The following is a 14934-nucleotide window of genomic DNA, read 5'->3' as shown; positions in this document are numbered from 1 at the left end:
GTGCCTAGTTGCTTCCATCGCCCTGTGTGGAACACATAAGTTCTAAGAGTTCACCAACCTGCGGTCTTCTACAGTCGTTGTCCCCTCCGCAGAAAACAGCACGTAGATCTTGAGTCCCCTTATCTTGAGGCTGTAAAAAGAAGAACTAGTATTGTATGAATCACAAAATTTTCAATTAGTTTGTTTACATGGGATGCCAGTCGCTTTATATTAGCAGAATACGATAAAATCCACAAATACACGCCTGGAAATGGAAAAAGAACACATTGACACCTGTGTGTCAGACCCACCATATTTGCTCCGGACACTGCGAGAGGGCTATACAAGCAATGATCACACGCACGGCACAGCGGACACACCAGGAACCGCGGTGTTGGCCGTCGAATGGCGCTAGCTGCGCAGCATATGTGCACCGCCGCCGTCAGTGTCAGCCAGTTTGCCGTGGCATACGGAGCTCCATCGCAGTCTTTAACACTGGTAGCATGCCGCGACAGCGTGGACGTGAACCGTATGTGCAGTTGACGGACTTTGAGCGAGGGCGTATAGTGGGCATGCGGGAGGCCGGGTGGACGTACCGCCGAATTGCTCAACACGTGGGGCGTGAGGTCTCCACAGTACATCGATGTTGTCGCCAGTGGTCGGCGGAAGGTGCACGTGCCCGTCGACCTGGGACCGGACCGCAGCGACGCACGGATGCACGCCAAGACCGTAGGATCCTACGCAGTGCCGTAGGGGACCGCACCGCCACTTCCCAGCAAATTAGGGACACTGTTGCTCCTGGGGTATCGGCGAGGACCATTCGCAACCGTCTCCATGTAGCTGGGCTACGGTCCCGCACACCGTTAGGCCGTCTTCCGCTCACGCCCCAACATCGTGCAGCCCGCCTCCAGTGGTGTCGCGACAGGCGTGAATGGAGGGACGAATGGAGACGTGTCGTCTTCAGCGATGAGAGTCGCTTCTGCCTTGGTGCCAATGATGGTCGTATGCGTGTTTGGCGCCGTGCAGGTGAGCGCCACAATCAGGACTGCATACGACCGAGGCACACAGGGCCAACACCCGGCATCATGGTGTGGGGAGCGATCTCCTACACTGGCCGTACACCACTGGTGATCGTCGAGGGGACACTGAATAGTGCACGGTACATCCAAACCGTCATCGAACCCATCGTTCTACCATTCCTAGACCGGCAAGGGAACTTGCTGTTCCAACAGGACAATGCACGTCCGCATGTATCCCGTGCCACCCAATTCTTCACACGTTCATACAAAATAAAGAAAACGCTGAACTGTGTATTTGCGTAGTTACCATCAAATCGTTTTCAGTTACATGCCCAAACGACGAGAGCTCGGTAGTTAAGTTCTTGACCGATACCGACCAAGGCAGACAACATGTCTGTCCTCCGAGACTGCCGAACCAGCTCCGATCTTAAAGCCGAACCACTTCGTCCTCCATCCATATTAGGTGCGATCCGAAGGTCTCTGAAGTGCTTCGTCTGCCTTTTTGTTAAGCAACTGGTTACTATTCCGCTGTTAATTAAAATTTTGTGAAAATGGAATGAAAGCCTGCTATTGAGAGATGATTTCCCATGAAATGCAAATAAATTCACTGTTCAGTTTTTCTAATGTTAGTAGCAGAAGATTATCATTCTGATGCGAAAATTCCGAACGCAGCAGCCAATCTCGGAGACGGACCACAATGTAGGCGATCTTTCTCACGATAGCCGTACAGAACAAACCATCTGTCATCGGTACCTCGCACCACTTACGTCATCTTGCCACTCCTGCCCCCTCAGCTGCTGTAAGAAGAGCTTCTTGTAGCCGAATATGATGGCTGCAAAGCCAGAAATATTGCAGCGATCCAAAACCACACACCAGTACGCTAATAAAGGACATACAAGTGTAACGTAGGAAGTCTCTTTAGTAGACCTATTGCATCTTGTAAATGTTCTACTAAAAAAACACAGTTTGTCTTCCGCAAAACATTATCTACACTCCTGGAAATGGAAAAAAGAACACATTGACACCGGTGTGTCAGACTCACCATACTTGCTCCGGACACTGCGAGAGGGCTGTACAAGCAATGATCACACGCACGGCACAGCGGACACACCAGGAACCGCGGTGTTGGTCGTCGAATGGCGCTAGCTGCGCAGCATTTGTGCACCGCCGCCGTCAGTGTCAGCCAGTTTGCCGTGGCATACGGAGCTCCATCGCAGTCTTTAACACTAGTAGCATGCCGCGACAGCGTGGACGTGAACCGTATGTGCAGTTGACGGACTTTGAGCGAGGGGGTATAGTGGGCATGCGGGAGGCCGGGTGGACGTACCGCCGAATTGCTCAACACGTGGGGCGTGAGGTCTCCACAGTACATCGATGTTGTCGCCAGTGGTCGGCGGAAGGTGCACGTGCCCCTCGACCTGTGACCGGACCGCAGCGACGCACGGATGCACGCCAAGACCGTAGGATCCTACGCAGTGCCGTAGGGGACCGCACCGCCACTTCCCAGCAAATTAGGGACACTGTTGCTCCTGGGGTATCGGCGAGGACCATTCGCAACCGTCTCCATGAAGCTGGGCTACGGTCCCGCACACCGTTAGGCCGTCTTCCGCTCACGCCCCAACATCGTGCAGCCCGCCTCCAGTGGTGTCGCGACAGGCGTGAATGGAGGGACGAATGGAGACGTGTCGTCTTCAGCGATGAGAGTCGCTTCTGCCTTGGTGCCAATGATGGTCGTATGCGTGTTTGGCGCCGTGCAGGTGAGCGCCACAATCAGGACTGCATACGACCGAGGCACACAGGGCCAACACCCGGCATCATGGTGTGGGGAGCGATCTCCTACACTGGCCGTACACCACTGGTGATCGTCGAGGGGACACTGAATAGTGCACGGTACATCCAAACCGTCATCGAACCCATCGTTCTACCATTCCTAGACCGGCAAGGGAACATGCTGTTCCAACAGGACAATGCACGTCCGCATGTATCCCGTGCCACCCAACGTGCTCTAGAAGGTGTAAGTCAACTACCCTGGCCAGCAAGATCTCCGGATCTGTCCCCCATTGAGCATGTTTGGGACTGGATGAAGCGTCGTCTCAGGCGGTCTGCACGTCCAGCACGAACACTGGTCCAACTGAGGCGCCAGGTGGAAATGGCATGGCAAGCCGTTCCACAGGACTACATCCAGCATCTCTACGATCGTCTCCATGGGAGAATAGCAGCCTGCATTGCTGCGAAAGGTGGATATGCACTGTACTAGTGCCGACATTGTGCATGCTCTGTTGCCTGTGTCTATGTGCCTGTGGTTGTGTCAGTGTGATCATGTGATGTATCTGACCCCAGGAATGTGTCAATAAAGTTTCCCCTTCCTGGGACAATGAATTCACGGTGTTCTTATTTCAATTTCCAGGAGTGTATGTGATCTTTCCAGTTTAGGTAATTGTAATTGCGGTTGCGAGGTGTGTAGGTCAACTGACTACCTTTAAATTTGTGTCATTTGCCGTGTAACCGACATTTAATGATTTTTTTTGTACTCATGTGGATGAACTCAGACTTTTTCTTATTCAGAGACAATCACCACTTTTCGCATCATACAGATATCTTGTCTAAGTCACTTTGCTATTGGTTTTGATCTTCTGATACGAGACGGTCAATGACAGCATCAGCTGCAAATAGTATGCAGTAGTGCTCAGATTATCTCCTAAATCGTTTACATCGATTAGGAACAGCCGAGAGCCTATTACACTTTCTTGTGGAATGCCGGATATCGCTTGCGTTTTACGCGATGATTTTGCGTCCATTACCGCCTATTGTGACCTTTCTGACAGGAAGTCAGCTTTCTGACAAGAATCGTGAATTCAGTCGCACAACTGAAGCAGCCTTCCAAGTTCCAGAAGGAGGGGCAGAAGTTGAACAGAATGGCGACATCATTGCAGAACCTGGAACGGTACCACGATGAAGACTATAGTCTCCCGCCCCTTATTGTCGCGGGAGATGACACGTGGTGTTATCATTGTGAGCCAGGGAGCGAGCAGTGGCATCAACCTGGGAGCCAGTATCTAGAACCTGTTGTATATCATGCACAAAGAGGGCCAGCTGTGTCTCGCATGACCGCTGTTTCCTAAAACCGTGCTGGTTTCTGCAGATGAGCTTCTCGGAGTCTTGAAAGGTGATTATGTCTGAACAAAAAATATGTTCCATGATTCTACAACAAATCGAGGTCAGTGAAATTGGCCGATTTTCTACCCTTTCTTATAGATTGCTATGATATGGGCCTTCTTCCAATCCCGTGGAACTTTCCGCTGTTCCAATGATCTCTGATAGATGATGGATAAGAATGGTGCTATATTTGTAGCATAGCAAACATATAATCTTACGGGGATACCGTCTGGGCCAGATGCCTTCCTGGCGTCTAAAGATCTTAACTGTTTTACAACACAGTTACACTAAACACTATCTCAGCCATCCTTGCGTTTGTTAGATAGTTGAAAGGGGGAATGGTGCTAGAGTCGTCTACCGTAAACGAGTTTTTGAAAGGTATATTTAGAATTTCGGCCTTCTGTTTATCATCATCAGTTACATTACCCGTACTGCGCTTGCACGCACTTTTCAATATCCAAGAGTGCGGATAATTGCATCCACACTTCCTCTGCTGATTGACAGATGCAGCGCCAACTGCCAAGTCGCAATGCGTCTGTCCTCGCGGATGACAACAGCAGCTCGCTGCAACATGTCGGGAGTGACAGCCATGGATGGTCTCCCCGACCGCTGTAAATCGTGGAGCTCCGCCGAACCGGCTTCTGATGACCTCACCCTCCGTGCCCAGTGACTAACTTTACTTCTACATCTACATCGACATTTATACTCCGCAAGCCACCCAACGGTGTGTGGCGGAGGGCACTTTACGTGCCACTGTCATTACCTCCCTTTCCTGTTCCAGTCGCGTATGGTTCGCGGGAAGAACGACTGCCTGAAAGCCTCCGTGCGCGCTTTAATCTCTCTAATTTTACATTCGTGATCTCCTCGGGAGGTATAAGTAGGGGGAAGCAATATATTCGATACCTCACCCAGAAACGCACCTTCTCGAAACCTGGCGAGCAAGCTACACCGCGATGCAGAGCGCCTCTCTTGCAGAGTCTGCCACTTGAGTTTGTTAAACATCTCCGTAACGCTATCACGGTTACCAAATAACCCTGTGACGAAACGCGCCGCTCTTCTTTGGATCTTCTCTACCTCCTCCGTCAACCCGATCTGGTACGGATCCCACACTGATGAGCAATACTCAAATATAGGTCGAACAAGTGTTTTGTAAGCCACCTCCTTTGTTGGTGGACTACATTTTCTAAGGACTCTCCCAATGAATCTCAACCTGGTACCCGCCTTACCAACAATTAATTTTATATGATCATTCCACTTCAAATCGTTCCGCACGCATACTCCCAGATATTTTACAGAAGTAACTGCTACCAGTGTTTGTTCCGCTATCATATAATCATACAATAAAGGATCCTTCTTTCTATGTATTCGCAATACATTACATTTGTCTATGTTAAGGGTCAGTTGCCACTCCCTGCTCCAAGTGCCTATCCGCTGCAGATCTCCCTGCATTTCGCTACAATTTTCTAATGCTGCAACTTCTCTTATACTACAGCATCATCCGCGAAAAGCTGCATGGAACTTCCGACACTATCTACCAGGTCATTTATATATATTGTGAAAATCAATGGTCCCATAACACTCCCCTGTGGCACGCCAGAGGTTACCTTAACGTCTGTAGACGTCTCTCCGTTGATAACAACATGCTGTGTTCTGTTTGCTAAAAACTCTTCAATCCAGCCACACAGCTGGTCTGATATTCCGTAGGTTCTTACTTTGTTTATCAGGCGACAGTGCGGAACTTTATCGAACGCCTTCCGGAAGTCAAGAAAAATAGCATCTATCTGGGAGCCTGTATCTAATATTTTCTGGGTCTCATGAACAAATAAAGCGAGTTGGGTCTCACACGATCGCTGTTTCCGGAATCCATGTTGATTCCTACATAGTAGATTCTGAGTTTCCAAAAACGACATGATACTCGAGCAAAAAAACATGTTCTAAAATTCTACAACAGATCGACGTCAGAGATATAGGTCTGTAGTTTTGCGCATCTGCTCGACGACCCTTCTTGAAGACTGGGACTACCCGTGCTCTTTTCCAATCATTTGGAACCTTCCGTTCCTCTAGAGACTTGCGGTACACGGCTGTTAGAAGGGGGGCAAGTTCTTTCGCGTACTCTGTGTAGAATCGAATTGGTATCCCGTCACGTCCAGTGGACTTTCCTCTATTGAGCGATTCCAGTTGCTTTGCTATTCCTTGGACACTTATTTCGATGTCAGCCATTTTTCCGTTTGTGCGAGGATTTAGAGAAGGAACTGCAGTGCGGTCTTCCTCTGTGAAACAGCTTTGGAAAAAGGTGTCGACAGCTGATGCTCCATAGACTTTGCACAACCGTTTGTGAATATTCCCCACAGTTTCTTTCTCTGCAGTCAGAAATTCAATGACGGCACGTTGTTTGTAACGTACATCACCTATAGACGCCACTTTGAAACTGTCCTGAAGCTACGCTATCTGTCGGAAGTGACGGAAACTTTGCGAAGTCATTCAGGGGACTTGAGATAATACATGCGTAGCTTTTCGCATTCGTAACATTGTTTTCGGCTTCGAAAAAAAAAATGCGGTGCATTACTTTCCGGGCAACTCTCATATAACAGAAGAATTAACAAAATCTTTCAAACAGTTTCACTGTGACAAACTATTTGTTCTGTCTCGGGTTCTTCGGCCGACGTGCCTCTGACCATTTTACTGACGTTTCGCCAGCACGAGTGGCTGGCATTGTGAGACCGATCATGTAATAAAATTCACCGACACGGAAGTTCTGGCTGTAGAGAAGCAATATCACACCCGCTTGTTTAGAGAAGCTGTAGAAATACACAAACACGGGAACAGCTTCAACAAGAAAGAGGAAAGCCTTAAAGCCGTCGGCACACGGAGCGTGCTGTCAAACGTTAAAGTTGGGCGTGCCAAGTTCAACGTGCTGCTGAACGCTCAGGAACGATGCGACTTGTGCATACGGTGCGTGGGCGCCAACGTGGTATACGCGATCGCAGCGCACTCCAGCGGCAGTTGAGGGATGTTTCTAGTTCGTAAATCACACTGTTTACTCAACGGGCGCACGTAAAATTCCCATGTTAGCTCTATTAAAACGCACATTTCCTCCATCGTCCACGAAAAGGAAAGTACCATGTCCAATCAGTAAGGATACAGGCTTATAACAAAAATGGCTCTGAGCACTATGGGACTTCACTGCTGAGGTCATAAGTCCCCTAGAACTTAGAACTACTTAAACCTAACTAACCTAAGGACATCACACACATCCATGCCCGAGGCAGGATTCGAACCTGCGACCGTAGCGGTCGTGCGGTTTCAGACTGTAGCGCCTTTAACCGCTCGGCCACTCCGGCCGGCGCAGGCTTATAACAGTTCCATTACAAATAGTGCGGTACAAATTTGGAATACTTCTCCGCATAAGATGAACAATATTTCATCATTCTAACATTTTAGTAAAACCCTAAAGTCAGTCTTACTTGGTCACTGTTTTTACCCAGTAGCAGAATCTTTGCAACGTGTGAATTACGAAGCGTAAAAGAGAAATGAGCAAAATATCTTTATACAAGTAGCGCAAGCTGTCCTGTAGATTAAGCCAATCGAACAAAGTCACCCCTCAAAAAGTGGTGAACTATTTACATAACATCAAATATTATAGTATATACTTATATTAAACTAATAATAGCCGGCCGAAGTGGCCGTGCGGTTAAAGGCGCTGCAGTCTGGAACCGCAAGACCGCTACGGTCGCAGGTTCGAATCCTGCCTCGGGCATGGATGTTTGTGATGTCCTTAGGTTAGTTAGGTTTAACTAGTTCTAAGTTCTAGGGGACTAATGACCTCAGCAGTTGAGTCCCATAGTGCTCAGAGCCATTTGAACCATAAACTAATAATAAAGTATCAGAACGTAATAAAAACGCGAATGTTAGGGAAAAAATTTGGAAGGGTCAAGACGCGAACCATCGCCCCAATAAACAACTCAACGCTAGTCAGTGACGCTACTCATCACACTACACCAACAACACACGCATTTCATCTAATAATATTATATTACGGCTTGCTGAAAACCTTAATCCTAGATACGGTACTAATTGACATTTAATTATAACAAATTGTACCAAGAACAATGCATTTTGGGTGGATCTTCAGTGTGTCGCTGACTTCAAATAGCCTACTCTCATAATACGGAAGTTACAATAGTTCTTTTGCCACGAATATGTTGTTTCTCATTATTTTATTGGAACGAATCACACAGTTAACAACGGGCTGTCCAGTGATTCTCAGTTTGCTGGTGCTCAGAAACGGCATATGTAAATGTAGGCTTGAAATGAATGCCAATACGGCGCCTCACAACTCTGAAGGGAGACGGCGTGCGCGTGACGTAGGTGGCGTTGTGCCATCTCATTGGTCAACGCTCAGACGCACGCTCAGAATATCTGACATGCCAGATGCTGCTCTGAACGTTCGGAAAGACTACCGAACGTGCTATTCCACGCTATGACGTCAGAAACTCGGCACGCTCAACGCTCAACGTTCGGATTCACGGTCCGTGTGCTGACGGCTTTAGGGTGAACGGATCCCGGCTTCCTGTACTGCAGCGAACGACCGTCGCAGGTAGCAAGAGGAGAACCGCACCGGAAATGACGGCGGAGAAGCCCTCGGAAATTTGGGGCGCCAGGTGCATATAGTCTGCGGCCGCGAGCTCGGCTCCAGTTCACCACCGGCAATGGAGGGTGAAGCTTTGACAATGCCAGGCACTCGTGCTGGCGAAATGTCAGTAAAATCACCAGACGAACGTCGGCCGAAGAACCCGAGACAGAAGCAAATAGGCAGTTTGTCAAGAAGTGGCCACGAAAGCCTTAACAATTTCGTAGTTTCAATGTGCTCGGTCCAGTCATATAATGTGACAGTAGCCTATGTTTGACGTCAGCGTGGGATGGCCGACCACAGACGGTAGGTAGCAACACTAGCGGCGGAGGGTATATTATACGGGTCGGCGGCACACGGTAAATATTGCATTCGTTGTCGTAATGCGGAAAGGGATGAATCTGTCTGATGTCCAAGAGGCCATGATCATTGGCTTACGGGCCAAGGATGGACGTCCAGTCATAATACAGAATGTCCCACTCTTCCGACAGGCACCATCGCTCAGATCAGCCACCAACACCCACACATGTGCTACACAGGGGTGCACCCAACATCACCACACTTCCTCGTGCCACAACATATAAACAATGGCAGTGTAAGTAGGCTGTTTAGGTTCTTATATTGGTAACGCCGCCGCCACGTAGCGCTCTCTGTATGAAAATCACTGGCTGTGCTGTGTGCAGTCTGTGGCTAGTTTGCATTGTTGTCTGACTGTTGCTGTGTTTGTCTCTGGTGTTGTTCCATTGTGTCTAACTTTTGAAGATTTTGTCCCATTTGTTTCTGATTTTGTTCAAGCGTTGTGTCTAACTTTTGAAGCCTTTGTACCATTTGTTGCATTAACTGTAATAACAGTGCACTGGTATCTGAAACATGTTCCTCAGTGCTATTCGGAAGTGCATTTGAACCGACAATATTCACATTTTGAAAAGCAGAAAATGTGTCTTGATTTAATGGTGAGGACACAAAACCTGAATCTACAGTATTTGCAAGATTGTGTCCTGTCATTTCGGAATCCTTTGGCGATCTGTTGCCGACCGATCGATCGATAATGCTTCCCTGTTCACTAATTGTTTCACTGCCTACACCATTATTTGACGCCCGCTCCATTTCCCTATGCACAGTTACCAAATTACTACTTTGAGTATTTGTTAATTCATTACATGGTGGCGTTAACACACTGCTTTCGTCTTCACTGTTATTTCTCAGTTTACTTTGGAGCCTAGTATTACGTTTTTCACACGCCATTATTGTCACAATATTTCACACGACAACACAGAAAAACACAATTTGAAGAGCAAAAATAAGAGAACACATTAACATAGCACTGAAAATAATATCTAGTTAATTGCAAGCGCAGCTGCGAAACACTTGGTGCAAATCTACATGCATGTCACAACTGTTTTACTGTACAACAATGAAAGACTGCAACTACAAAGGAGATTCTCTCTACAATTACGCGCTAGCAATAAACAATAGCTACACTAATTACACAAACTACAAAAAAAAAAATCTGAAGATTCCAGTGAGGTATCCTCGGCTAAGGGTCGACATATGAAACGTCCCCTTAGAACAATTTATACATGACTGACCCACAATATTTTTAGCGCAACGCAATCTGACTTTCAATAATCCCTACAAAATAATGGCCCTGACTAACATTAACCTATACCTTTCACAAATCACTTACCTCACCAAAAATCTTGGTTACTCGAACTACTGCAGTACAGCGAGCGCCACTACTGCCAGCTAAATAAAAGATTCAAACTACGGAAGGCACTAACTACTGATAGGCATAGTTAGCAAATGAAAGATTTTAATAGAGAACAAACAATGTATTTACCTTAATAGTGTTGAAAAATCATAATATACATAGCAGTTTATGACATCCAGTCTTACAAATTTCAAAACTCCGCCATCTCTCTCCCCACATCCACCACTGCTGGCGGCTCACCTCCAACTGCGCAACGCTACGCGCTGTTCACGTCCAGCTGCCCAACACTACAATGGCAGACAACAATGCAAACTAGCCACAGACTGCACACAGCACAGCCAGTGATTTTCATACAGAGAGCGCTACGTGGCGGCGGCGTTACCAATATAAGAACCTAAACAGCCTACTTACACTGCAGGAATGAAAGACACAGGTCTGCCACTCCCTTGCTACAGGCATGGAACCGGCGCGCCGCCTGACATGAGCCAAACGTGCATCCTGACTTGACATATCTGACGCTGCCTCAGGCATCCACTTATTATCATCACTATGAACGAACCTCGCCCCCAAACACCATCCCTTACCCCAATTTGTGCCTTAACCTGCCTTAACCTAACCCAAGTTGTGCCTTAACCTAACCCACGTTGTGCCTCAACCTAACCCACGTTGTGCCTTAACCTAACCCAATTATAAATTGTTGACGTACCGTCGTGGTTAAGGTATACGGTGCGTGGAAATATGACGCTATGCAAAGCCGACGTCGAGGCAATTGTGGTGTACCACAGGGGTGCGGAGATGTGCAGCTGTTGAACCGTGTGGCTGTCAACAGTATTTCCTGAAAGGCCGTTTAGCGAGCTTTGCTGGGTAAATGCCCCTGCAGCGAGCGGCGGGTTCATGCACGCTTGCTGACTGCTGTCCGTCGGTACTCTGGTAACGTGCCCTTAAGCCGTCGGCACACGGACCGTGCATCCGAACGTTGAGCGTTGAGCGTGCCGAGTTTCTGACGTCATAGTGTGGAATAGCACGCTCGGGAGTCTTTCCGAACGTGCAGAGCAATAACTGGCATGTCAGATATTCTGAGCGTGCGTCTGAGCGTTGACCAATGAGATGGCACAACGCCACCTACGTCACAAGCACGCCGTCTCCCTTCAGTACAGAGTTGTGAGGCGCCATATTGGCATTCATTTCAAGTGTATACGTATATATGCCGTTTCTGAGCACCAGCAAATTGAGAATCACTGGAAAACCCTTTGATAATTGTGTGATTCGTTCCAATAAAATAATGAGAAACATCATATTCGTGGCAAAAGAATTATTGTAACTTGCGTATTATGACAGTAGGCTATTTGAAGGCAGCGACACACTCAAGAGCCACACAAAACGCATTGTTCTTGGTACAATTTGTTATAATTAAATTTCAGTTAGTATCATATATACGATTAAAGTTTTCAACAAGTGGTAAGATACTGTAATTACATCATGAAAGGCAGATGTTGGTTTAGCGTAATGAGTAGTGCCGGCACGTTAGCTCAGCGTGTTCGGTCAGAGAGCCGGTTGGCCTCTGTAATAAAAAACTGAGTGGACGGATCAACCAACGAACTTGAACAGGATGTCTTGCGACGTCCGCAACGACCAAACACAACGATCAGTAACGAACAAAATGCAAAGAAAAAAAAGAAAAGTTGTGTCACTGTCCCTAAATGTGTCATTTTGTTGGGGCGGTGGTTCCCGTCTTGACACAGCCAAATGTTTTTCCTAACATTCGCGTTTTTATTAGGTTCTGATACTTTATCATTAGTTTAATATAAGTATATACTATAATATTTGATGTTATGTAAATACAAGTTCACCTTTTTTGAGGGGTGACTTTGTTCGATTGGATTAATCTAAAGGACAGCTTGCGCTAGTTGTATTACGATATTTTGTTCCTTTTTCTTTTACGCTTCGTAATTCACATGTTGCAAAGATTCTGCTACTGAGTAGGAACAGTGATCAAGTAAGACTGACCTTGGGATTTTACTGAAATGTGGGAATGATGAAATAATGTTTATCTTATGCGGAGAAGTATTCCAGATTCGTAACGCAGTGTTTGTAATGGAACTTTTATAAGCCTGTGTCTCTACTGATTGGACATGGTATTTTCCTTTTCGTGGACGATGGAGGAAAAGTGCGTTTTAATAGAGCTAACGTGGGAATTTCACGCGCGCCCGTTGACTATGGAGTGTGATTTACGAACTAGAAACATCCCTCAACTGCCGCTGGAGTGCGTTGCGATCGCGTATACCACGTTGGGCCCACGTACCGTATGCACAAGTCACATCCTTCCTGAGCGTTCAGCAGCACGTTGAACTTGGCACGCTCAACGCTGACGTTTGACAGTACGGTCCGTGTGCCGACGGCTTTAGCGCTGGGATTTCACCCGGAACAAGTCTCGCCCATTCACCCCCCTCCACGCCTATCCATAGTGTAAGGCCCACCCCTAAACGGCCGCCAGTTCCACAAACTGGAAGCTACATCAAAGTTGTTATCCTCATGGTCCAATACATGTTACACTGTGATGACTGTCGGATTGAGGGAGGACATAGAAGCAATTCAGAGGCGGGCTGCTAGATTTGTTACTGGTAGGTTTGATCATCACCGGAGTGTTACGGAAATGCTTCAGGAACTCGGCTGGAAGTCTCTGGAGGAAAGGAGGTGTTCTTTTCGTAAATCGCAACTGAGGAAATTTAGAGAACCAGCATGTGAGGCTGACTGCAGTACAATTTTACTGCCGCCAACTTATATTTCGCGGAAAGACCACAAAGATAAGATAGGAGAGATTAGGGCTCGTACAGAGGCATATAGGCAGTCATTTTTCCCTCGTTCTGTTTGGGAGTGGAACAGGGAGAGAAGATGCTAGTTGTGGTACGAGGTACCCTCCACCACGCACCGTATGGTAGATGTAGATGTAGATTCAGTAATGATAAGAAATTTAAGTTTTTCTGGACAGTAATATAATATGAATGTGCATTATTAAAGAAATAAAAGTATTTATAGAGAATTGAAAGCATCGCCAGCAATAGAAAACAAAAAATAACGTGATGTTATTTAAGGGCAGTAAGGACAAATTTTCATTAACTAATTCACTTATTATAATACATTTATTTGAGGGAAACAGCAGAGCAAACATACAGTGCGAAAACAATGGTCCTGAATCTGTCGTGTCGGTAGTGAAGCCACGGATGCAGTCGACTAACTCTGTTGTCTAAAGTAGACGTTGTATAGAAATAAGTGAAAGTCGTTTAGTTTATGTAGCCCCTCATAGTAGCTCACGAAAATTAAAGAATATAAGAATGCAATAAAGTAGAAATGCCTAATGAAAACAGTAAGATATTTGCTTTCATGCCATGTTTCGTTAGTACTTGCATGGGTAATGGGTGAATTTTAACTTGTAAATTCTTCCAGTGCCATAGCTACGCATTATAAACGAGGTTATAAAGAATTGTGGCTGTTTCTGTCTGATTAGTGTCCTATATACTGTTGCAAACGCCTCAGGAAAATAATCTGTCGTTATTCTTTGTCCTGTCTGTTTTTAACCAAAACATTTATTAATTGCGTAAATGTCATTCAAACGTTTTTTTTAAGAATAATAATGATGATGTGTATGTTTGTCACAGAGCAGTTATGGAGGAAATAAATGCTGCAGTGTTTCACGGCTGTAAAACGTCATTCATGCTGTGCTAGTTCTTCTTCCACCCATAAAACTTTTCAGCAAAACTATTCAGTGAATAACACGCAAAAGTAGCTTGGATCGATCTAGCAAGAACAAAGTAATTTTGATACGATCTGGAAGTTTAGTGAACATTGGCGCTTGTTTCACATATACACTCCTGGAAATTGAAATAAGAACACCGTGAATTCATTGTCCCAGGAAGGGGAAACTTTATTGACACATTCCTGGGGTCCGATACATCACATGATCACACTGACAGAACCACAGGCACATAGACACAGGCAACAGAGCATGCACAATGTCGGCACTAGTACAGTGTATATCCACCTTTCGCAGCAATGCAGGCTGCTATTCTCCCATGGAGACGATCGTAGAGATGCTGGATGTAGTCCTGTGGAACGGCTTGCCATGCCATTTCCACCTGGCGCCTCAGTTGGACCAGCGTTCGTGCTGGACGTGCAGACCGCGTGAGACGACGCTTCATCCAGTCCCAAACATGCTCAATGGGGGACAGATCCGGAGATCTTGCTGGCCAGGGTAGTTGACTTACACCTTCTAGAGCACGTTGGGTGGCACGGGATACATGCGGACGTGCATTGTCCTGTTGGAACAGCAAGTTCCCTTGCCGGTCTAGGAATGGTAGAACGATGGGTTCGATGACGGTTTGGATGTACCGTGCACTATTCAGTGTCCCCTCGACGATCACCAGTGGTGTACGGCTAGTGTA

This window comes from Schistocerca cancellata, chromosome 12 (genome assembly GCF_023864275.1).
Source record: "Schistocerca cancellata isolate TAMUIC-IGC-003103 chromosome 12, iqSchCanc2.1, whole genome shotgun sequence".
Classification (NCBI taxonomy): Eukaryota; Metazoa; Arthropoda; class Insecta; order Orthoptera; family Acrididae; genus Schistocerca; species Schistocerca cancellata.
This window is presented reverse-complemented; position numbering follows the sequence as displayed.